At 50.5% G+C, this 22,006-nt stretch overlaps 1 protein-coding gene across 27 annotated transcripts in view; it reads right to left on the bottom strand.

Moving 5' to 3' along the window:
* The window catches only part of TNIP1 (TNFAIP3 interacting protein 1), a 58,050-nt gene extending 36,527 nt beyond the window's left edge, over positions 1 to 21,523 (bottom strand). For 15 of the 27 annotated variants that reach the window (XR_013394959.1, XR_013394957.1, XR_013394956.1 and 12 more), the window contains exon 1: positions 15,063 to 15,267. The gene's annotated coding sequence lies outside the window, so the exon portion shown is untranslated. Of the gene's footprint in view, positions 1 to 15,062; positions 15,268 to 21,265 lie in introns of those variants that run through there. The other 12 variants (XR_013394958.1, XM_002804583.4, XM_015141244.3 and 9 more) reach the window with 3 other exon arrangements.
* Between the last annotated feature and the right edge of the window lie 483 nt (positions 21,524 to 22,006).

Below are 22,006 nucleotides of genomic sequence, written 5' to 3' on the forward strand. Positions count from 1 at the left end.
TAAGGCTGAAACACCGAGCCAGCCTCCAGCCCTCCAAACAGCTCTCCAGCATGAAAGGGCCCCCAAGGCCTCCACTGGGGACCTCAGAAGGGTTTGGGGGCTCGGCATCTTCCTCCCAAGGTCACCACCCCCAAGACAAAAACTGTTTCATCAGGAATCCTCAAAGACCCTCCCAAGTCCACACCATGCTCCGCGGGTCCTTGGCTCTGCCAGGCGACTACGACCGTACCACCCTGTTCCCCGAATGGAAATGAAAGATCAGAGTGAGAAAGGATTAATGGCAACACCACCATCCTTGAGTCATCTCCTTGCCAGGCACTGCATTAAACCCTTCAGATATACAATCTTGGTGGAGCTGCACAGTATCTAACATGCATACTAATCTATCTGCATTTTACAAAGAAGAAGCTGAGGTTCAGAGAGGTTAAGTAACTCAGCCACGATGACCCGGCCAGCAATAAGAGCCAAGATGCAAAGTCAGCTCTGCCTGCTGTGACTCTAACCCCCACCACACTCACACAGCCAGGAGGGGCAGACAGGGAGTTCAAGCCTGTTTGTAGTGCAGCACCACGCTATCGGGTCACCTCTGGGCAGTTTCCCTTGCCCTGCAGCATGAGAACCAATAAGGACTTTTCCAAGAGCATCCATAGGATGGATTGGGCCAGACCAGAAAGAAAAACGAAGTTCTGATGAGCAGGACCCCCGCTCCCAAAGACTGACAGACACAAGATGAATACACCATGTGGGAGGCACCCACACCCTGCTGAGCCCGAGAGGCAAAGGACGGCTACCCACACGCCCATCACAAGTCATCACCCGGCTTAGGGGTGACTTGTTTTTAACCTGAAAGGTCAATGTTCTACAGCAAAGCACAAAGCACAGATGTTTCCACTGAACTAAGAAACAGTGTGGGGGCAGCACTTAGCACTGTAACTGGCACAAAGTAAAGTACTCAAAAATGTTGACAGATGTTGGGGGTCCTTCCCCTCTGCTCGCCTCTGTCCTCACGGGCCTTGCCACCCGGTACAGCATGTGTCTGACGGGTGCGGGCATTGGCCATCCGGCTGGGAACTTCCTGAGGCAGGAGCATACTCTGCACATTTTTATATCCTGTCGGGAGCACAGGAAGGTGGGCCTTCCTTGAGAACTGCTTGGAGTTCAAGAACAGTGAAACAGAGGACTAGAAGGGGCCTGGAGCCACCTTGCATGAAAAGGACAGCAGTGTCCTAGTTCCTGTCCACCACTATGCATGCACCCCACGTGGAACTCACAGTCAACACCACAAGAAGGCGTGGGGAATTTCTTACTCAATGTCTGCCTTGTCCTGTAGATTAGAGGCTGCATCAGGACAGAGAGCAAGTCCATTCTGTGTGCCAGGGTATCTTCAGAGTGGCCCAGAGTAGGGCCTCGGCAAACCTTGAATTCAGAGAAGTCAGACTGAAGGGAACGAGCCCTTGACCCTGAGCCCGCCTCCTGCAAGGCCATGTCCAGCATCCCAGAGAGAGCCTAACCCTGACCCACTGACCAGATGCACTTGGATACCCAGACACTTCTAGAATCGGGGCTGGGCCAGCCATGCTCCCTCAGAGAGGCCCAGATGTAAGGTCAAGGGACAAAGCAGGATGCAGGATGTGGGAACTGAAACCCACCCCATGTCCTCTGAAACACGCAACACTCGGTTTCTCTTGGCACTGGGGAGTCAACAGGGAAAGGGGTTCATGAGAAGCAAAAAGGGGGCAGACAGAGCTATGCTCCCCTACTTTAGCCTCAGGGGGCACAGCTTGGGGAGAAAGAAAGGCAGCGGGCAGAGGACACGCAGGAGAAATATCCTATTGTGGGAAAACCCTCTCTGGAGATCAGAGGAGCCGCCCCGGAGGGCCTGGACTTCTGGAGGAAAGAAAGACAAAGAGGGAAACAGGGAATTTCCAGGTCCTGCTGACTTCATGCCCAGATGGTCAGCGGCAGTCCCTGGATGACCACTGGGCAGACAGGAACTCTCCCTCTGATCAGTGAGGTTTTTATAACTTCTAGAGAGAGGACTCATTCTCAGGATGACACAGCTGGAGGGGACTCTCCAAGGGCAATGAGGCGAATCCTGCATTATCAGGTGGAGAGAAATGCGCCCAGAAACACTCAGTGGATGAGGGGCTGCATGAGAACATGATGACGGCATGTACTCCCCTCTGCTGTCCTCAAACCACGAGTGTGTTTTCAAAGGCGAAAAGGAACCACTGACCACCCCCCTCCATACAGCAGTATCTGGAGTTCAGAGCCCAGGAGTCCTTGGGCATGAGCTCATCTGATTCTCACTCATGGCACAGGCAGTGCAGCAAGGCAAGGCCCTGAGCAGGGAAGGCCAAGGTCACAAAGGAGTCAGGATGGAGCTGGGACCAGAAGATCCCTGCTCTCCCTCCAGGGTGCCCACAGCCCATCCTCCATTTCCCTTCCTGCCCAGCAATCCAATGACACACCACAGGCCCCCGCCACATCTTCTCGCGGAGTCTCTATCCACCTGGCCTGGTTCCACAAACTACAAATCAGCAGGTGCTCCACCAGCAGTGGGACTCCAGCCCGCCTTGCCCAAACCAGAAACAGCTGGTGGTATAGAAGCAGCCAGCGCAGACTTTCTTCCAAAACAAGACCTCAGCCAGGGGGGCCTCCACAGCCCGCCCCAGAGGGGCCCTGGGGCTGCCCACCGGAACCAGAAAGGCCCAGTTTGGGGGCAGAAAGGGGCCCAGACAGACTGCAGGTCAGGCAACGACCACAGAGCGTGAAGATGGAAGTGATGCTGCTGAAACCGAAGGAGCCACCCACTAGCAGGCAAGCACTTGTGGGTGGCAGGGAGGCAGTAGTCTCCAGGACTCAACTCTCAGCCCTACCCCAGAAAGAGAGGGGTGTGATAGAGACTACATTCAGAATTAAATTTACATTCCAGCTTTTGCACTGAAATGCTTTGGTCTGTCAGATTATCTTGCCATTAGCCATGTTCTGGTGGCTGCGTAGTGGGGTGGCCCCAGACCCCCCAAATGATATTCACTTGCATAGCCACTAACATTTGCAAAATACTTCATCGTGTCCCAAGCATTGTTTTTCCGTCTGATTATCACAAGAGCCCTGGGAAGAAGGCAGGGCTGATACCTGCATGATGGATAAGGAAACTGAAGTCCAGCTTGGGGACTTAATCAGCCCAACTGAATGCCTCTGGTCACTGGCAGCATCCTGGGGTCAGCTATCCCTGCAACCCTGGAGCAGGCGATGCCCTCCCTGGCCCAGAGGGAAAAGTGGAAGCAAATCTCTGGTACAGGGAGGTGGAAGGTCATGGAGGCCAACATCTACCTCCCCAGCAGAGGCAAAGGCTGCCAGGGACGCTGGCAGGTGGGCTGGCAGAGGGGGCATAGGGAAGGGTCTCCAGGAAAGACGGCACAGAACAGAATGTCAGAGAGGTCTGTCCTAGTGTCTACTCCGCTGTGTATGGAACCAGGGGCTCATTCCCTCACATGCAAGGGGAGGAGCATGGGCCACAGAGAACCCGGGTGACGGCTAAAGCTGGCCACAGGATCAAGAAGACCCAAGCCTCAGGAGCTAGCAGCAAGCTGCAGAAAGAGAGGGAGCCAGCACCATGGAAACATCGCTGCCCTGGAGGCAGGAAGAAAGGTCCACACAGGGAACGTGCTCAAGGCCAACCTTGCAAACACAAGGCCTGAGAGGGGGCATTCACCTGTACTAGCCTCAGCTCCGTACACCCTGTGGGCTGTGAGACCCTGGACCAGCCACTCACCTTTCCTGAGCCTCAGTTGCCTCATCTGTAAAACAGGAGTAATAATAGAACCTACCTGATAGAAGATCAAACAAATCAAATGAAACAATGTGTATAGTTGGAAGGGAATTCTCACTTTCTACTTTATGCAATACTCCCTGATTATCTGATTTAACAAGAAACACATCCTTGTTTTATAATAAGATTTCCAAAATAATAAGCATATACAGTAACTAGCTCAGTACTTGGCACACAGCAGATGCTTAACAAAAGGCTGAGGCAACCCCACAACCGTGCCCAGCTGATCTAAGGGCCAAGGCTTTTCCCATATGTTCCCTCCTTTAACAGGGGATTTTAGGCTCTTCATTCAGCTCAGTAAGCTAGGTTCTGGCCTCCACTTATTCTCTAGTGATCTCAAATCACCATTTAACTGTGGTTCAGCAGGGTGCCCGGGCACACCACAGCTAGTGAAGATATAGCTATAAGATGCCCTTGAACCACGATGCCACACTCACCAACGACTGAGAATCTGAGCCTCATTTCCTCTGTTGTAAACGGGAATATCCTGCAATTCCACCCAAGGATGAAAGGAAGTGAGACGCCATGATATCACATTGCACACATAGACAAAAAACTGTCCACATATTTGTGTTATGATGACCTCCAGTCCTCCCCCACCAATTTCCAGGCTGGGGAGACTGCAGCCTCAGGCCCATCCATCAAAGGCCAGGTTGGATTTTTCGGGCAGTGAAACCACTCTGTTCAATACTGTAATGGTGGACACCTGCCATTCCACATTTGCCCAAACCCACAGAACATGCACCACCAAGAGGGAACCCGGATGTAAACCATGGACTCCAGGTGACAGTGGTGTCCATGTAGATTCATCAGCTGTAACAAATCTACCACTCTGGTAGAGGATATTGATAATGGGGGAAGCTATGCATGTTGGGGGTGGGGGGCGGGGCGCAGTATATGGAAAATCTCTGTACCTTCATCTCAATTTTGCTGTGAACCAAAACTGCTCTATAAAAAATACGGTCTTTAATTTAAAAGAGAAAAGGACCAGGCTGCGCTCTCCTGATGGCTGTCAGGTTCACACATCAGTGAGGACACTGCACCTACTTGAGACAGTGTGTATTCAAGGGCTCCACCCTGGCATCCTCACCAATAAGGAGCCCAGACTTAACTCCTCCGTCCTTGCAATCAACTGAGCAATAATGAGGCTGCAGGCACAGAGTCTCATATAAACAGCTGGGGCTCCAGAACTGTGGGATCAAGCCAACGTACACTAGGGTAAACATCTTAACCCTCACTAGGCCTCAGTTACCTAAAAAGAGGGAGCTGCAAAAATAGTAATAACATGGGGGGTTGCACAGACAATCTTTAAGGCCCCTTCTAATTCTAACATTTCAGGATCTGAAATTTATTAGCACTACTTTCTTTAACCTTTTAACCTTAAGACGGCTCCAGTTCCCAGCTCCAATCCCTTCTAAGGCCCAGGTGGATTTCCCTAACCCAGCAGTCCTCCCATAAGAGCTTTCATGGGTGCTATCCCCTCCCCGAGTGCAGTCAGAGACCCTCAGCTGACATCCACAGCCCTGTGCCAGGTCCTCCCCTCCTGCCTAACTTGTACCAGGCTCCGGCCAAGCTTGCTCTGTGTTCCTCAACATGGCACATATCTTCCCATGTCCTTCATTCTCCCCTCCCCTGAGTCACCCACAAAGGAGGCCCCACTGTCTCCACTCAGCCTCCGAGGCCCAGGTTACACACCACCTGCTGAACACCTGAGCCAGAATTCACACTGCAAAAGAGGACGGGAGAGCACCTAACTAAGCCAGAGAGAGGGTGACAGTTTGTTAGGTGCTACCCTATGCCAGGCGCTGGGCTGCACCATTATGCACATGACCTCATTTTCTTCTTGCCACAGAGATGGAAATTATCATCCACACATTCCAGCAAGGAAACCAACAGACGCGGTACATGGATGAGGAAGCAGACTCAGAGAAGTTAAGTCATTTGCCTGAGAATACACAGCTGGTTAGTGGTAGAACAAATAATGCAGCCTCAATCTGTCAGGTTCCAAAACCGGTGCCCTTTCCACTGCTCTGCACTGCCTGGAGAGGCGGCAGGCTGACGCTCAGAGGTAGGAAACCAGACCTGCTTTCCAGTTCTCCAGAACATGCCCCAAGTTCCTAGCCCCTGCCTTTATATGTCTCTAGCTTTATATGCAACCAGGTGGCAATCTGCCCCTCATCACCTGCAGTCAACAGGGTTTAGAATCTCAGGCTGGAAGGGAGCTCAGAGGACATTCCATCCTGTGCTTACCCAGTCCTCTGAGGAGCCCAGGGACTCCAGCTGGCCAACTTCAGCAATCCAGATCTCACCAACTTCCTCCCCAAAACAATTCCTGGGGCAGCCAGCACTGGCTATAGTTAGGCTGCTCCCAGTTCTGTTTCTACTGGCCCTTCTCTCCCCTCTGTGGTCCCCTGGAATAAGGAACAAGATGCCCATCTTCAGCAGGACAACCCTGAAGACATGTGGAACCTGCAGCCTTCTCTTGAGGTTGATCAGCCCTTTCCCCTGTACTGTTCCACATAGGGGCTGCCCCCTCTCCAGCCCCCCACCAACCCTCTACCCCACACTATCTCTAGCTGGTTCTAGCACTGGACCCAACACTCCAGGTATGGCTTGCCTGACCAAATGCAGAGTGACTTTCACCTCCACCCTTTTAGGTAGTATATTCCTACTGAGGTAGCCTGAGTATACATTTGCTTTTCTTACAGCTGAGTCACCCACTGAAGAATGTCCTTTCTCAATGACAACAACCTGCATGTATGCCTAACTGGTGAGAACAAAGTTCTCGTGTAGCAAAGTGTGCTTGAGGGCTGGGTGCGGTGGTTCATGCCTGTAATCCCACACTTTGGGAGGCTGAGGCGGGCGGATCACCTGAGGTCAGGAGTTCGAGACCAGCCTGGTCAATGTGGCGAAACCCAGTCTCTACTAAAAATACAAAAATTAGCCAGGTGTGGTGGCACACTCCTGTAGTCCCAGCTACTGGGGAGGCTGAGGTAGAAGAATTGCTTGAACTCGGGAGGCGGAGATTGCAGTAAGCTGAGATCATGCCACAGCACTCCAGCCTGGAAGACAGAGTGAGACTCCATCTCAAAAAAAAAAAAAAGTGTGCTTGAGGAGGTGTGACTTACCTAACAGGGCAGAAGTCTGATTGATTCAGTAATGCCCTATGTAGGAATCCAGAGATCTTTGCATCAGTACACACAGAAGCTGGACAAAAATGTACACTGCCACATGCTTTGTAATAGACATTTTTGCTATTCTTGAATGTCCATCAAGAAGGGACTGGTTAAACAAACTACCATTCATTTCATGGAATACTATACAGCCACCAAAAAGAACAGGGTAGATTGCTTGGCAGTGATACAGGAAAATGCCCATAAAATACAAACCAAAGTGCAGATTTATATGTGTAACAGGACGCTATTTTTTTCAAAAACACGTAACTGTGTGTGTGTGTGTGTGTGTGTGTGTGTGTGTGTGTGTGTGTGTGTGTATGTATGTGTACGGAATCTTAAATGTGCATAGAAAAAGGCCTGGAAGCCCAGTGCTTTGGGAGGACAAGGTGGGAGGATTGCCTGAGGCCAGGAGTTCAAGACCAGCCTGGGCAAAAAGCAAGATCCGGACTCTATTAAAAAATTTTTTTTACATTAGTGGAGCATGGTAGCCCATGCCTGGAGTCCCAGCTACTTGGAAAGCTGAGGTGGGAGGATCACTTGAGCCCAGGAGTTCAGGCTACAGTGAGCTATGATCATGCCACTGAACTCCAGCCTGAGTGATACTCTTGTCTCTTAAAAAAAAAAAAAAGAAAGAAAGAAAGAAAAGAAGAAAAGAAAAAAGTCTCAAAGGATACATACCAAACTGCTACTAGTATACTGCTCTACAGAAGGACCTGGGTAAGGAACTAAAACCAAAAGAAACTTTTGCTTTACCTATGCTATTTTAACTTTTCACATGGGAAAACTAGTCCTGTTCTTATACAATTACAAAATTAATTTTTAAACACAGTGGGGACAGAGGAAGGGGAAAGGAAGGAGAGAGAAGACAACTGTCACTTTTTTACTTTATATCTTTTGCACTGCTTGAGTTTTGGGGGGTTTTTCCCCAATAATCATGTGTTATTTGGTAATTTTTTTAAAGGGAAACTTTAAAATATTTTTTTAAAAAAATTTAAGTGAGCTGGGTGCAGTGGTGCATGGCTGTAGTCCCAGCTACTCCAGAGACAGAGGCAGGAGGATAGCTTGAAACCAGAGTTTAACCCTGTAACGCCCCTGCCTCCAAGAGGTAAGATGCCAATTTTGGGGATTCCCCTTACACAAAATACGGTGGAAAGAGGGTTTCACAGATTCAAATCCAGGCTATGATCCCTTCCCGAATGACCCTCGGCAGGCCTCACTTTCCTTGTTTCTCCCTATGGAAATGTTGTGAGGACCAAGTAGGAACCATAGAGTTCTCTGTAAACCTTAAAATGCTACCCAGACAGGAGCAATAATGGCTGTCAAGGAGCTAGAAAGGAAAAGGCTGGATAGGGGCTGAGGTACTCAGATAAAAGCCAAAGATGCCTTGTGTTAGCAACAAAAAGCTGAAAGCTACCTAAAATGAAGAGGAAAATGAATAAATACACTGTGGCAATTTCCTATCAGGGAATACTATACAGCAGTGAAAAAAGATGAGCCACAGCTGGAGATACGAATGGAATGATCTGGGTCTCGCTCTGTCGCCCAGGCTGGAATGCAGTGGCATGATCTCAGTTCAGTGCAACTTAAACCTCCCGGCTCAAGTCATCCTCCCACCTTCCTTCTCAAGTAGCTGGGACTACAGGCATGCGTCACCACACCCAGCTAATTTTTGTATTCTTTGCAGAGATGGGATTTCGCCATGTTTCCCAGGCTGGTCTCAAACTCTGGGGTCAAGAGATCCACCTGCCTGCTCTGCCTCCCAAAGTGCCAGGATTACAGGCATGAGCCACAGCGCTCAGCCTAAATAACGTCTTCAAATATAAAAAAACCTATGTATTATTTAGGGATGCACACATTTATTTAAAAAAAAAAAAAACTTTAAAGAAATGCAAGAAAAAAAAAAGCCACTAAATTCAGAACACGTTTCTTGTTGGTGGCTGATGAAGGAGAAATTCGAGGTGATTGGAAAATGTGTTATTTCTTTTTTTTTTTTTTTTTTTGAGACGGAGTCTCGCTCTGTCGCCCAGGCTGGAGTGTAGTGGCCGGATCTCAGCTCACTGCAAGCTCTGCCTCCCGGGTTCACGCCATTCTCCTGCCTCAGCCTCCTGAGTAGCTGGGACTACAGGCGCCCGCCACCTCGCCCGGCTAGTTTTTTTTTTTTTTTTTGAGACGGAGTCTTGCTCTGTCGCCCAGGCTGGAGTGCAGTGGCCGGATCTCAGCTCACTGCAAGCTCCGCCTCCCGGGTTTACGCCATTCTCCTGCCTCAGCCTCCCAAGTAGCTGGGACTACAGGCGCCCGCCACCTCGCCCGGCTAGTTTTTTTTTTGTATTTTTAGTAGAGACGGGGTTTCACCGTGTTAGCCAGGATGGTCGTGATCTCCTGACCTCGTGATCCACCCGTCTCGGCCTCCCAAAGTGCTGGGATTACAGGCTTGAGCCACCGCGCCCGGCCTGGAAAATGTGTTATTTCTTAAACCAGATGAGTGAGCGTGCAGGTGCCTGCATGGTACCCTCTATATCTGACAGACTCCTTCATTTTTTCTCTTTTCTTTTTACTGTATTTTTTGCTTTTTTTCTGCTTCAACTTTTATTTTAGATTCAGGGGGTACATGTGCAGGTTTGCTACCTGGGTGTACTGCGTGATTAGGGCAGGGACGATCCCATCACCTGGGTACTGAAAACAGTTCCCAACAGTTTTTCAACCCTGCCTCCCTCCCTCCCCACTCTAGTAGTCCCCAGTGTCTACTGTTGCCATCTTTATGTCCATGAGTGCCTGTATTTAGTTCCACTTATAAGTGAGAAAATGCAGCATTTGGTTTTCTGTTCCTGTGTTAATGTGCTTAGGACAATATTTTCTAAAAGTCTATGTTGCCAGTTTCCTGGGGACCGGATCAGGCAGGAGTTGCACCTGCAGAGACAGAAATGGGTGGAGAGGCACCAAGGCTCCTGAGACTGCTGCTGAAGCTGACTGTAATGAAGGCAGGGGATGAGCGGCCTGAAGGCCAACAGAGGGCCTGGCCAGTGCTCTGCCGAGTAGGTGGAGACCGAGCCAAAGGCCCTTGACTCATAGGGCAGTCCCATACCTGCCCTGGCCTCTCAGCGTGACTCCTTGGTGACACAACTCCCACAGTACCCACACACCTACACCCACTTCCCCCCCACACATACCCCTGCCTGGGCTGCCCGGTTTGTCCACTGTGTAGGTGCTCAAGGACACAGAGCTCCTGCCTCTCAAAGAACAGCCTCAGGGTGAGGTCCTTGGGAGAGAAGAGTTCAGCTCTGCACAGAGCAGCCCTCAGACAAAGAGCCAGCTGCTGCTCGCCAGTCATCCGTTCCAATCTGAAGAGTGACTGTCCTGGGCCAGTCATGGGAAAATCATCAAGAACTTCCCACAACGGTCATGGTGGCTGCCAAGGTCTTTCCAGAGCACAGAACAAGGGGACGCAGCTACCCTGTGCCTTCCTGTGGCAACTCTCTGGAGGATGCCCGGATACCCTCCCTACAGATGGCCAGGGATAGGAGGGGCAGGCACTGCGGGCATGTGGGGACATAGCAGCAAGAATCTAGGAGGGCAGGCACAGCAAGGCCTGGCCCAGGGGGAAACCAGGAGCTGCCAGAGCCAAAGAGAGGGTGACCCAATCATTGGTTGTTGGTTGTTACAGAGGTTTTAAGACTTGGAAGAGAATGCCCTGAGATGCCAGACAGTGAAACGTTTTCATTCTGCAGCTGGGAAACCAAAGCCGACAAAGGGGAACAGACATGCTCACAGCTGCATGGGACAGCAGTAGCACAGAAGAGATGCATACCCCGTCCTCTGGTGGCCACTGTGCACTCTCTTACCACACCATGCTACTGCTCAGCCTCTCTCCGTCCCTCACAGTGGTCAGGTAAGCAATGAGGGAGAATGATGGAGGTGAGAAAGGGAGAACCCGCGCTGATGTCGGCCCACAAAAGAAAGAAGTCTGGAACAGCACTGGAAGGGGCTGCCTACAAGGTGGAGAGTGCCCTGATCCCAGGAGTCAGGGCCACGCAGAGGGGCACCAGGGCTGTTGAGGGAATTCAGGCCAGGTGTCTTCAAAGCCCCACCCACATCTGAGTTTCTACCACTCCAAACAGGGACGGATGCTTGAGACAAAGCCAAAGACAACTCATCCAGAGGGGACACGGCATGGTCCACAGGTGGCAGAGGGTTGAAAGCAAGTGTCTTAGTCTCCTTTCTGCTACTATTCTGTTGAATATCACAGACTGGTAATTTATGAAGAACGAGTTTATTTGGCTCACGGTTCTGGATGATGAGAAATCCAAGTGCATGACACCACCATCTGGCAAGGGTCATGCCAAGGTGGAAGACAAAAGAAGAAAATCAGTGATTGAAATAGAGAGAGTACTGACCAAACTGGCCCCTTTTATAACTAACCTCCCCCTCCCCCCGCCCCGTGATAGTGACAGTAATCTATTTATGAGGGCAGAGCTGACAATCCATTCATGAAGCATAGGGATTATGTTTCCAACACATGAACTTTTGGGGGACACAGTCAAACCTTAGCAGCAAGTTATCCAGAGCACAGAACATCAAACCAGTCTCATCATCTCCTACTGGAATCCTGTTCATGATTAGCATCATTAACGATAATAGCAATGACCATTTACTGAGCGCTTACCACACTGTTGGCCCGTGCTGAGTGCTTGCCACATACTGTCCCATTAATTCCCACCATTCTAGGAGGTAGCACTGATGTCATACAGAGCTGACAGGTGAGGATGCAGAGGCCCAGAGTGACAGACACAGCTACCCAGGTCTGCCAAGTACTGAATCATGTGCTCTTCACCAGGGGTGCTCAAGGAGCAGCCCGGACCAGCGGCACTGGCACCGCCACCATCCACTGGATCAGATGCTCTGGAGTTGCAGCCCAGCAATCTGTGTTTAACAACCACCCTCCACCTCCACCCCCAGGATTCTGATGCATGCTCAAGTTTGTGTACCAACTGCTCTGACCATTTCCCCATGCTGCTAAGGAGAAAAATCAGTATTTCTGTGTCTGGTATCAAAATCTTCTAGGGTATTTCCCAGGCCAACTTGTCAATTCTCTCAACCTAGGAGAGGCCGATTCCAGATATTCTGACTAGTCTACTAAGTCCCAGAACAGACCCAGGTTCCACTCTGCACTTCGTCATTTTTTTAGGGTCCGACCTTGAAGTCACTTCCCTCCAGAAGACCCCCCCCCAACCATCTGGTGCCCCCAAATTACTCTGCACTCCAGTTATACCTATGCCAATCCGACTCATTTGGCACTTACTGGCACACAATGCCTTTCAGGTCTCACTCATAGCACATCTTCCCATTTGACCAAAAGTTCCTGGAAGGCAAAGCCAGCTCCTTATGCACCTGTGCATCAAGGACACTGCATGGTACTGGGCGCAGGAGCCATCAGGAAATGATGCTTGGGAGAGCGCTGGGAGAGCAGACTCTGGTTCTACTTCTGCCTTCTCATCTCTAGGCCTTAGTTTCCTCATTTGTGAAATGTGCCATTATTCTACTCATTCATTGAACAAACTCAGAAAAGCCATCCACCAGGCACTCTTCTCCCGCTACAGAAATACACTCGAGAGGACTACACTCACCCCCTTCTATTCTAGGAAAAGAGAAAGACAATAAACACTAAAAATAATTTGCCAGACACTAAGTTCTATGCATATGCTTTCACATCAGCAAATAAACGAGATTCTTTCATAGCATGATACATGCATGAGAAAAGTAAAATAGTAATGACAGAAAGTGAAAAAAGGGGCTGCTTTGCATAAAAAGATCAGGGAAGGCCCCTCTGAGGAGCTGACATTTGAGCTGAGACTTGATCGATAAGGAAAAACCAGTCATGGGAAAAGCTGGGGAAAGATGTTCTGGGCAGAGGGAGCAGCACGTTTGAAAGCCTAAGGATGAGAACAAGCTTGACTTGCTGGAGGGGGAAAAGCAGGCCAGCATGGTGTGGCCAAATCACAGCGGGTAAAACAGTAACCAGTGGGTTGGAGAGAGAGGCAGACAAACAACCACCTACAACGCTGCCTCACTCAAATCAGGTCGGCCTGACCCAACCGGGACATCCGGGCCCCAAGTCACAGGCAGCACTGGGGGTAAGGGTATGACTCAGACCCCACAGCTTCCTGGGGCCCCGAAAAACCTGGTGGGGGTATCCAGGGGTAGGCATCAACCCTCAGCATGAGTGCCATGCTATACCCATGGAACACCCAAGACTGGGAGACAAACATGGTTACATAAGCGTGTAGAACACTGCACACTCCCAGTGGCAGCTTCCAGAGAGGCATGATCAATTGCTTCCATGAAGTGCCAGTCCTTGATCACATTATTTTCCCGGGACACAGCAGGACAGCAGCCTTGGTCAGGGGAAAGGGAACACACTCCAGGATTCAAGGGTTGCTAGTCTTGGGAGTCTTAACCTTCTCTAGGCCTCAGTTTCCTCATCTGAAAATTAAGAGTTGTTAGAAAGATTAAGAGAGGCTGGGCGCGGCAGCTCACACTTGTAATCCCAGCACTTTGGGAGGCTGAGGAGGGCAGATCACTTGAGGTCAGGAGTTTGAGACCAGCCTGGCCAACATGGTGAAACCCCGTCTCTAAAAAATCAAAAAATTAGCCGGGCATGCTGGCGGGTACCTGTAATCCCAGCTACTTGGGAGGCTGAGGTAGCAGAATAGTTTGAACCTGAGAGGCAAGTTGTAGTGAGCCGAGATTGCGCCACTGTACTCCAGCCTGGGTAACAAAGTGAGACTCTGTTTCAAAAAAAAAAAGAAGATTAAATGAGATACAGAATGTAAGCACTGTGCCTGGCATATAGTAAGCTATTAGCATTAGCATTAGCAGTTTTTTCACTGCCTCAGTTTCTTCTGTTGCAAAACAGAAAACACCACGGGGATGCTGAGTTTGTACTAATTAATATTCTACCCTCCTAATACAATTCTACCCTCCTTTGTCAAGGATTTTTCTTAAAAATTCTGAGTCTCCTTTTCTGACCTCTCATCAGATGCCAAATTCCCCTCTATCACACCCCATTGTTTGGAAAATGAGTAAGTGCTGATTAAATCCCATTTTGACGGCACTGTGAAAAAAAAAAATGATGCATTAGGAATCTACACATTTCCCTGCACTGTCATTCTGCAAGGGGGTGGGGAAGGACGTTGCTGATTCTTCTGCATCATCCACAAAAGTCCCTCCCTCCCCCTACCAAAACACAATCTCTCACCCAGTCGCACAAAATTCCCATCTGCTCCTGTACACACAATGAATGTACAACGCACACGTGCACACAAATGTCCTACAGTGGAAAGCTCAGCCTTCAAACTCCATCCCCAGAAGCACTCCTGGACACTCATCTATCCTGCACATGTACACAAATGTCTCCAACAATGTGCCCGCAAAACATGTTCAGCAGAAATCGTATAATAGGAACTCTGGAGTCAAATGCCTGAGTTCAGATCTGACTTTGCAACTCACAGCTGTGTGACCTCAAGCTCCAAGTACCTCGGTTTCCTAAAGCATAAAATGGAGATAAAAACAATGTTTAGGATGGAAGTGACAATTAAATGAGTCTAATACACGTACAGCGTTAAGATCAGCACTTGGAAAGCACCCAATAAGAATTATTATTTTCCTCCTCGTGACATATGTACACTGCTTCCACAACTTTATACGAAACTCCTGACGCCGCGTAGGAAACTCGTCTCCACAGGGTAGACACCCAAACGGCCGCAGCGCCGCCCGCACCCGGAGGGTCTGCACGCTGTACAGCCGCCCCACGCCGTTCTCAGGCGCGCTGCCCCGCGCAGTGCGCACGCGCGCCCCCCACCAGCCCCAGCGCCAAGCAGGGAGTCCCCTCGCTGCCCTGCCTGGCAGCTGGCGGAGAGGCCCCGGGACCTCGCGCGCGGGGCCCGGGTGCACAAACCATCTTCCCAGCTCGCGCCCCGCCACCACCGATGCTCTGGACGATTTGGGCCCGGCCTCCCTTCTTCCCCTCCATCCCCGCTCCGGCCCGACCAGCTTACCCGAGGACCGGGAACTTTGGGACACAGCGCCCCGCTTGCTGCGTCCAGCCCCGAATCCAGGGACTGGGCAGCGGCCAGGGACAGGCTCCGGCCCCCCGTAGCACTCCTCCGGCTCCTGGGCGGGGGCAGGGGGACCCGGCCGAGGACTAGGAAGTGCCGGGGGCCTAGCCGGGCCGCCCCACCCCTGGGAAAGTCCCCGGAGACTGGCAGACCGCTCGCCCAATCGTGCCGCGCGCTCCGGGCGGGCCCACGGCCGCCAGGGGTGGAACCGAGCGAGGTAAACACAGGCTGCCCGCGGTTCCGGGGGCCCTCGGTGTTATCACGTCCCCTCGGCGGCCTCCCCCTCTAGGAGCGACCTCGCTGGCGCCACCGTCCCGGGCCCGCGCGGCCCCTTGCCGCACTCCCAGCCCCGGAAGCCCCTGGCGGAGGCCTGGGGCCACCTTGAAAGTCGGAGTTTCAGAGCGGAGGCGAGCCACAGAGACCACCCAGCCCCTTCCTTGTGCCGAGTGGCGAGAGCGGGGAGGGGACCTGCCAAAAGGCACGTAAGCATTTGGCACTAAGCCAGAGCTGGAGCTCAGGGCCCGAGTTCCGTCCAGGGAGCTCCAGGACTCTTCTTAACGAAACTATAGAAATTCCGAGCTGAAAGGACCCGTAAAGACACTTACCACTAACATTTTTTGCTCCAGACATCGTAAAGGATTCCCAGACATTGTAAACGCTTTGCTCCTGGCATTGTAAATGCTTTGCGTGCATTATTTTCTTTGCACAATCACCCTAGTGAGGTGGGTTTTACTGCCTTTTCTTAAAATAAATAATATTTGAGTCACAAAAAGCTTAGATGACCTTAGTAAAGGGCTGAACCAAGATTCAAACCCAGGTGGGCAAATCCGGAAGCCGCCTTCCACCCTACCTACCTATATGTGGGCTAGATAATCCCAACAGACTGGAATTTCCTAGACCGGTAAGGAACAGAAACTTGCTTTAAGGGTAGGAAAGCTTTTTAAAAGTTTATCCTTTTATTTTTAAAAAGAGAGAAAGGTAAATTTTAATTCCAAAAAGTAGAAGGCCTAACCTTGGAATAAAGAACGGGGCTCTTTAAACTAAATATAGCTTTATGAAAAACCTATTGCAAAAGATTCATTTCACTGGTACTGTTGAAAACTTAGTCATTGACAGGCCCTCATCCTCGAAAAGAATTAGGGGAAAGGATTTGGGGAACTGTTTAATACACACCCTCATTTTACAGAAGAGAGACTCATCAATCAACTGTGACTTCGCGATAATACACAGGCAGACGCTTGACCAAATTAGATACCTAATCTGGGGATTCTCTAAGGTTTTGTAACGTCCTAGGGTTCCTTCAGTTACTTCAATGGTGTTATCAGATCTTCAAAACTATATTCATTCTAGTTTAATTATGAGAAGAATTACACTTATGGCTCGATTCAAAAGGGAGGAAGGGAGGGAGGAAGCGATGCAAACACCAAAGCACCACTGAGTGTCACCACTGGGGGGATCCTACAGAGAAATTGGGAATCCTGGCCCTGGTATCATCTCCCAGGCATCATCTCCACCCATCAGGTCCCCACCTGCCAGTTTTCTTCCTGCTCTTTGCCTGTACTTCCCAATTCTCTTCCTGCAATGCTGTGTTCCTATTCCCAACCCACATCTTCTCCACCCCCACCCTCTATCCACTGAAAACTAAAATTCACCTAAAAATGACTGGTCTCTAATTACTTGCATTTTGTTTCCACACTATTTCAGCTGTTTTTGTAGCATGTCTGGCCTTAGCTGGGCAGTTTCATTTCTCAAAGTGCCCGCTAGGAATTCTCAAGCTTGACGTAAAAATGGCATTCAGTCATCTCTTTGTCTGATTTCCTAGTTCTGGATCCTTTTTCTTAACAGTTACAATTTGTGAGAAAACTTGTTTATTTATAAGTCGTGACTAACCCCACCCCTTCCATTCTTTTAAGTCTTGGTTTGTCTTCAGGGTATTCCACCCTGATAGAGGCCCTGGAGCCCATTGATAACAAACCCCTATTTGACAGATAGGTAAATTCAGTCCTCTGTCTAGAAAAGGACTTGCTCTAGGCCACACACACTGAGTGACACAACCGGGATTGGAATCCAGGGCCTTGGCTCCCAGTCCTGTGTGCTTGGTCCGCTGTACCAGGTTGTCTTCACAATGACATGATTTTTCTCACTGTCTTGCAGAAACTCACCACTGTCATAAACACAGGCTATGAATCGAACTAATGGGATTCCAGTCCCTGCTCAGCCACTTACTACCTGGGTGGCCCCTCTAAGCCTGAGGCTTCTGTCTGGAAAATGGGGGATAATATACCTATTCCTCATGTGATCATGAGGATAAATTGGATAATGCAAATAAAGCCCAAGGCTCAGCACACAGTAGGCATTCAAGAAATGATAGTGGTGTCTAGCTGTGGGCTGCATGCATTGGGTAGAACTTTGCTGTTAAACTCTGCAGTGCAACCTCACCAGGCTCCATCCCACCATACACATCCTCTCTGAGACCCTAGCCTCTGGGGGCGTGGCAGGAATGGGAGACAGGCCCCCTAGCCTGGCACTGCCTGCTACCTTGTGGTCTGGAAGGGGATTTCCAAGTCAAGAAGCTGGGCCTGACACTGGGAGCTGAGTGACTCAGGCAGGTGCAACCTCTTGTTCTTCCAGAGTAATGACAAGCACTCGCACAAAGCCACACCCAGAAGGAAGATCAAACTGCCTTTGTTTTGTTTTGTTTTATTTGGTTTTGTTTTAAAGCGCACAACTTCTCAGTCTCCTTTCTGCTACTCCCTTCTCCACCACCTCTACTAAGGTAGCTACAGAGTCAGACCCAGATACACATTTGAAGGAAATAAAAAACATACAAAAAATCCATCTATAACCAACTTAACTCTAGACCAAGTGCCAGAAGAGGGGTGGAGGCCGCATAATGAAAGCATTAAAAGGTAACATATGGAGTATTTGCTGTGTGCTAGCTCTGCGCTTTTATTCATAATTTGTCTCCCAACCAGCTTATGAGGTTGGTACCATTATCATCCACATTTCACAGATGAAACTGAAGCTTTGAGGTATTAGATGACTTGCCCAAGGTCTTACAGCGCAGCAAGTAACCAGAGCTTGAAGATCCAGGCTCTTAAATGCTTAACACTCTTAAGCATCATGCTCCAAAGTCCTGCCAGCTAGCAAGACATAGAACTCAGAATGCCAGGCTTGAAGGGTCTTTTGAAATGGGCAACCCAGGCGGGGCATGCGGTGGCTCATGCCTGTAGTCCCAACACTTTGGGAGGCTGAGCCAGGCGGATCTCCTGAGATCTGGAGTTCAAGACCAGCCTGGCCAACATGGTGAAACCCCGTCTCTACTAAAAATACAAAAATTAGCCAGGCGTGGTGGCGGGCACCTGTAATCCCAACTACTCGAGAGGCTGAGGCAGGAGAATCACTTGAACCTGGGAGGCGGAGTTTGCAATGAGCCAAGATCACACCATTGCACTCCAGCTTGGGGACAAGAACAAGACTTCGTCTCAAAAAAAAAAAAAAAAAAAAAAAAAGAAATGATCAACTCAGTCTTTTCATTGTAGGGCTGGAACCACACCAAGGGCCAGAGAAGGGCAGGGATTTGCGGGAGGTCTTACGTTGAGTTTATGATTCATACACAGGACAGAACCCAAGTATCCTGCTCCCAGCGCAGTGCTGTTTCCACATACCCCACTGATTGGAAATGGAGCATCTAAATCAAACAAGCACATGCCTCATTCCATTAGGAGAATGAGTGAATCAGGGCCTTGGCTAGGGGAGAATGGAACTCAGGGGGAGCAGCTAATGAACTAGGAAAAGAGCAGCCTTTCCTTAGATCCATAGCCTGAGGCAATCTCAGGAGTGTAAAACCCTCCAGTGGATTCTAGGTACTTTTTGGTGCTGGGTGTAAGTGTATATTAGAGAGAGATTTTGATGATAGTTAAATGAGATAATGCACGTCAAGCACATGATACTAAAATTGTTCTAGGCAATTGTGGCAGTTTTTGGTAAAAAGTAAATAAATGAGCAGGGTCCATGGTCCCAGCTTCTCTCCTCTGCCTAAGAACACATTTTTAATTCTCTCTATCCACCTCCCAAATACCTGCATGAGGAGGTAGTTGTATCTTCAGAAGTTTTCACATTCATTCAGCACCTTAAGGTGAATGAAACCATTTCATATCCACAACTTGCCCGTCTCCTAAGAGACTGTCATGCAGAGGATAAGGTGTGGGCTCTGGCCTCTGGGCTTAAATCACAGCCCTGCCACTTATAACTCTGTGCCTTGGTTTCTTTATCAATGACATGAAGGTTATAACTGTGCCCAATTCACAGGATGGTGACAATCAAATGCCACAGGACTTGGCCTCAGTGAAAGGTGGCGATGATCATTATGATCATCCATCCTGTGAGGCAGCAGGGATTGCTTCTCTCCTTTCCCCAGGAGGACCCCAAGGCCTGGAGCTGGGGAGCAGCTTGCCCTGGACATCACACTGTCCTCTGAGGAGCTGGGCCTAGAAGGCATTGCTCTGACTACTCTCCAGGCTCTTTCCCCTCTTCCCCCTTCTCCATCCCAACTATGTTCCCTGTGTCCCTGGGCCTGCCTGTTACACTTCAGTTTCTAGGGCACCACTGGAGGAGAGGAAAGGCAAAGTGACACTGGGGGAAATTCCCAGCCTCGTCACATAGTCATATACGCGGCCTAGCCAAGCCCCTCCCACAGTTCCTAGGAACCCTGGGTCCTCCGACTCCAGCTTCTCTCCCCCTGGCCTCTCCGTCTCCAGGTCAGGGTGTCAAGCTGGATCTGGGCTTGCATCCAGGGTTGCCCCTCGTCATCCTCCTGGAAGTGGGAACAGGTCAGCCAGGCTCAGCCCGGCCCAGCCTCTCAGGAAGTTAGACCCACAAAACCAGAGCATTTCCTAATCCTGGGAAGCCCTAACAGGGCCCTGAGAGCAACCCTCTTTCAGTCCCACCCACCTTCCTCCCTGTCCTCTCCCACAGCCTCTTCTTCTATGGCCCCTCCCCGCTCTCCCTCCATTCCTCTGTAGCCTAGAAGCCACCATCAGACTTGGCCTCTGTTCCTTGCCTCTTCTAGCCAGGGACTTCCCTGGACTGTGAAAACATGCCTGGGGAGGAGATGAAGAGGGCCATTTGGATGAGCTGGCCTTTTCTTCATCATTCCTGGTTCCAGAGTTTCCTCATTCTTACGGTAATTTTTATGGACCACTCAGGATACAGGAGTGGACCAATCAGACCCGCTTCCTGCTCTCTCAGAGCTAACAGACTCTCAGGAGCCATATGGGGCTATCTAAATAAGTAGAATTAAACTAAAATTAAATAGAATTTTAGTCCAGATTTTCTAAGTAATCAAAGAGGAAGCTGCATCAGCTGTATCTGCCTGCCCTTGGCCCACTCCCTGTGCCCTGGGCTCTCTGTTAAAGGTTCCACCACAAAAGAGTCCAGCGGCCCTAGAAGCAGAGCAGGCAGGAGAGAAGCAAGAGATCCTTTTGCTCCAGTGTTAAGGAGGGCCTCAGCCTCCATTGTGTTCCCCTCGGAGGCAGCATCGATTCTTGGTCTCTTCCTATCTAGCTGCAGACTTCTAACGTGCCCAATACACACCTGTACACTCCCCATCAAAAATTCACACACACACACACACACACACACAGACCGTACACACAGATACACAAACAAATACAGTCACCAACTTACACCCACACAGACACATACACACCTCAGGGATCTGACACAACACAGGCATTCTCACACACACAAACACCCACATCCATGTTCACACTCGCACACCTCCCTTTTCTTGAGGGAAGAAGACAAAAATAGGCTTTTCTTTTTCCTTTGGAAAAGCTAGTAACAACTAGAGAGAAAGAGCCTGGCCAAGAAAGCAAGGCCAGAAGAAGAGGGGCAGGAAGAAGAAACGAGATGGAGGAGAGAAGACAGCGGAGAAGGAGGCTGGGTGAGGAGCAGGGGCTGGGAACCCAGGACTTGGGTGGGAAGAGCAAGCTGGGCTGGGAGCAGCAGACCCTGACTGGCAGGACATGGGAGGCCAGGTGGCTCTTGGCATGGAGCTGGGGGTGTCTGCTGACCCCAGCACCCTTGTGCGGTGGGTCCTTTCCCCTGTCCTGGCCACCCACCCCCATCTGGTCACTCACCTGGGGAAGGGCAGGAGAATACCAGGGTGTGTGCACCGGGGGCGGCTGTCCCTGCGAAGGCTCCTCAGCTCACTGTGCTTCTGCAGGAAGGAGGGCTGGGCTGAGCTGACTTTTAGGCAGGAGGGGAATTCCCCGAGATGGAGGAGCCGCCACCAGGCAGCCCCGCAAGGCCCAGCTGAGGCCCCATCCTGCCCCCTGGCAGAGCAGAGGGCCCTTATTTGTCAGCCTCCACCTGTCACTTCCCAGACTGGCTGTCCCGTGCTGTGAATTACAGAGAGTTGGCAGGGGAGTGGGGGGAATATGGGGGGAAGAGCTGGAAGCCTGATGCTTCCTCAGCTGGGCTGGGAAGAGGCACCCGAGGGTGGGCTGGGGCAACCTGGCCTGGCCTCCCTGGGTTCTCCTGAAGACCTCCATTTCCTCCTTCGCCTAAGGTGGGGGATTCCAGTGTTCAGGGCCCTGAGGAAGCTGCCAGATGCCCAGCCCACATCCTCCCACCCCGTTCCTATCCCACCTGTTTCCACTTACTCTCTGAGACTTCTCCATCCATAGTGAAGGAGGGGCCCACTCCTTTCTTGGTGCATGCCGAGTCACATTTGGATGTCAGGTAAGGCCTTAGAAACTGCAGCCCAAGGAATTCTGCACTGACCAGCTGGAGATCCTGAACAAGTCACCTCGTCATCCTAAGCCCCAGTAATTCCTTGCTTAATGAGTCCTGCTTTGCCTGACTCCTGCCATTTAATG

This window comes from Macaca mulatta, chromosome 6 (genome assembly GCF_049350105.2).
Source record: "Macaca mulatta isolate MMU2019108-1 chromosome 6, T2T-MMU8v2.0, whole genome shotgun sequence".
Classification (NCBI taxonomy): domain Eukaryota; kingdom Metazoa; phylum Chordata; class Mammalia; order Primates; family Cercopithecidae; genus Macaca; species Macaca mulatta.